Here is a 3,909-nt window from a genome sequence, read left to right as displayed (position 1 = left end):
CTCCCTCCCTCCCTCCCTCCCTCCCTTGCATTTCCAGTAATGTATCATTGTATCACTATATGGATTCATAGAAGATTGGAAAAGGAAGAACATACAAACATACAAGGTATACTGGCCCTATTTATACAAACAATAGTAGAGGAAGTTAGTTTATGGATTTGAGAATCCTACCCACACACCTGTTTTATAAAGCAAAACCATCAAAACTTCTGCCCTTCTTTATCAAATGCTGCCAATCACTGATGACTGTCCAGTTTCTTCAAATGCTGCATGCTTTGGTAGCCATTGATGTTCTGCTTGGAGTCCTTTAAAATGGCACCTGATCACAAGCGCACACACACAAAAAGAGCAAAACAATACAAGCCTCTTTGGGAGTCTCCAAAATTGTTCTAACAGACCTTCAGAACATAAGGCTAAAATTTGAAAACAAAAAACCAAAACCTTCTTTGGAATAATGAGATTTACTTCCAAGCAGACTTCAGAATTGGTCCCTTGGAGACTCGCAGTCTATTGTCAGTCGTTAAGATGGTCCTCCAGAAGGCTTTTACCTACTTATTGTATGAGTTCCTTTTCTCCTTAGTAATTCCAGAATTTATTTCTGCCTAGTCGTAGAGTTAGGAAAGTTACTAAATTCAGGATTGCCAGCTGCAGTGGGCTAGCCCATGGGAACAAGTGGGGAGTAGGTACCACCGTAACAGTGGCACACAATATCACTTTGGGTGCCTGCCAAATTGTAAGTGATGCCATCATATCAGGGGCAACACTCTGGGATTTGCCCCAAACTCTGTGGTTAGATCATCTTGCCATAGTAAGTGATGTTCTGAGCATCCTGTTCCTGCTATAGTGGGAGACCTGGCCCTCCAACTGAATTTCACAGTCCCACTGTTTTAGACTCATTTCAGTTTCATTACCACCTTGTGTGAATTGAATACATGACTCTATTTTCATAGCATTCTTCATTTTTATGATGCAGATACCCCCTTTAAATCTACACAATTCCTACCCCATTATTTTTGTGTCAATTGCATATAGTTTTTTGTGTAATGTTTAAGTGGTGTAAAAACTGAAAAATGGAGCGGGGGAGAACAAACGAACCTGGGTGTACCTGCAGCAACAATAAAACACTGAAATGTAAAGGCACACAGCACTGACGTAGGCTTATATTTGGATTTGATTTTTACCTCAGCCGTTACTGAATATGAAAGAAGACATAATTATTTTTTTTAAATTAACCCACACAGAGAGAAGACAGAAGAAATAAAATCTTACCTGGAGGTCTGAATTGGCACTGAATGGCAGAATTTCATACTGAAAAAGCTGATGCCAGAAAGTCAACAGTGAGGGGGCATTGGGCAAGGCAAACCAACAAAGAATGATCTGCCTTACTGATCCACTCACCATATTTCAGACAATGGTGGGGCACTCGAAAAAGGACCTCTACAGATAACTGGAGTGTTTGTGTATGTTCATATGGGAAAGGCAACATTGTAGGCTTTACTAGACTTACAAAGATGCAAGTAAGAATTTTGTTGACTTTCCATAAACTTCCTCGGTTTTCCAGTTTTTCATTGCTTAGGACCTAGCTAAGTAGTAGGCAGGATTATTGTGGGTTAGGTATGTTTAATATGCTGAAATTACTAAAAATAAAATAAAAAGGTTCCCATGACTTTAATTTGTAAAACTCTTTGTTTCAATTGGCCATCAGTGGTTGTCCCCAAGATCTACCTTTCTTCAGCTCTCCACAGCCCAAGGCTTCCTGGTGACCAAGGAAAACTGCTACCAATTAGGTTTGCCAGCTCTTGGTTGGGAAATACTTGGAGATTTTGGGGATGGAACCAGGGGAGGGACCTCTTCAGGGTATAATAGTATAAAGTCCACCCTCCAAAACAGCCATTTTCTCCAGAGGGTCTGATATCAGTCACCTGGAGATCAATTGTAATAGAATGAGGTCTCCAGGTGTCACCTGGAGGTTGGCAACCTAATACTGGTAGAAAAAGAGAAGGGATGCTTAGGGTAGAGCTGCATTTTGCAAAGAATACAATACTGCCGATGTAACAAATTTATGTGGCATGGGGTCAGTTTAGTGTGCACATTTCTTTAACTGGCAAAATTGTTTACAACCCCCATTTTTATCTAGAATATTCAGGGACAAATGTAAACTATACAAAAAGGATAACCAAATACATATCTATATATCATATCAAGTAGGACTGACAGTCCTCCATTGACAACTCTCAGGAACATTGGGGGGGCACTGTGGGAAATTGCCAGCAGATGACACTGTGATGTCACTTCTCGTTGCATGCTCAGAAGAGGTGTTGCAATGGCAGAGACAGGGCTAGAGGAATGTGGGTAGCACCACGGGGGGTGGCAACATCAACTGTGGCATGGGTAGCTTTAGGATTAGGAATTTCCAGAAACTATCATTTTTACCATAGAGTTTCTGGTTATACCTGGAACTACCCAAAATGTTACAGAATGTGACTCTAGAAATCTCTGGAAACTCTATGGTAAAACCATAAGAGTGTTTGGTGACTCCTAGAGCTACTCTTTGTCACTTTCAGTAAGAACTTCTAGTGCTGCAGTTTTTAAATATTTTTTCTTCCACCACTGCTTGAAGCAATAGCAGACAACAAGTCCTGAGAATGGAGATCCCTCACCCCCACCAGGGGCTTGGCAACTCCAGCACAGACATAGAGATTTGGGCATCCCTAGAGCATTGCATGATGCTTTGATTTAACTTATGGGTACGCAGCCAGAAGTGACGTCACAGTGTTGTGCAACACCAGTTTTCCCCACCAGTTTCGATCCTGTTGTTTCATTGAGTGGCAGCAGGAGCATGTAGTGGAAGGCCTAGGGTTGCCAGGTGTTCAGTATTTTCCATTTCTGTCCTGTAAATAAACTGTCCAGTATTTTCTAATTAAGTAAATCTGCAATCACTGCACCCAGCTCCATGCATGTGCTCTTTTTCACCCCTGTGGCTTGATAAAGTGGTGACACCTTCATAAACTTGTTCTCCATCACAACCAGCAAGGTTTGAAAAGAACCAAATCCATCACCAAATGAAGAAAGCTGGAAAGAGAGAGACTTTTGTGGCCAGGCAATTGGCTTTCCGTGCTGATTACAGCTGGCTGTGGGGGTAGATTATGGCAGCACTGAATCTTCTAAAGAAAAGTGAAAAAGAGATCTTGGAGGGTGGTATCTGGACAAGGTGTTTGCCTTGACTTTTTATCTTTTGCGCAGCCCTGGTAATTACAGGCACTTTAGTGTTATTGAGTACTGTAAGGCTGCAGGACTATGCACTTTTACTGGAGTTGCCTCGCATGGCCTGACAACTGGTGAGAGATGGAGGGAGGTGGGTACTTACTATGGAGGAGGTGATCATTGACTGTGTGCAGTGATGTAACTTCTGGCACAACATGTTTGGCTGGCCCGTTTCGACCCGCCAACCAGCTGAGCATCAGTGGACTGGACACCAACTAAAATTGTTAGAGGGATGCCTACCATAATCGGGCACCTGGGAAGCCTAACATTTTCCCACAAGTAAATGCCACTGAGCTCAATGAAACTTAATTCTGAGAACATGATTAGGATCCTGTAGTAATTCTCCAAGTGATTTTACAGGGGGAGTTAAGCATATTTTTTCTGCCTTTCAGGACAATTTGGGTTTTAACATGCTTAGTTTGGGATGGATTGTGTGTGTGTGTATACAGATTGACAAAGTTTTATCAAGTTTTATCAAGTACATCCAGTATTTTTGTTGAAACCATTTGGCAACCCTAGCAGGGTCATGGGGAAGGAAGGATGCTGTGGCTTGCAACCTGGCAGCCCTAAGATCAAGGAAGCAAGTAATACAGATCTGCAGAACCTAGAGTGTAGCCCTAAGCAGAGTTACACTCTTCTAAGTCC

The sequence above is a fragment of the Gekko japonicus genome, unplaced genomic scaffold (assembly GCF_001447785.1).
Source record: "Gekko japonicus isolate JY-2015 unplaced genomic scaffold, Gekko_japonicus_V1.1 scaffold1061, whole genome shotgun sequence".
In the NCBI taxonomy this organism is placed as follows: Eukaryota; Metazoa; Chordata; class Lepidosauria; order Squamata; family Gekkonidae; genus Gekko; species Gekko japonicus.
The sequence above is the reverse complement of the archived record's forward strand: the minus strand, read 5'-3'. Positions refer to the sequence as shown.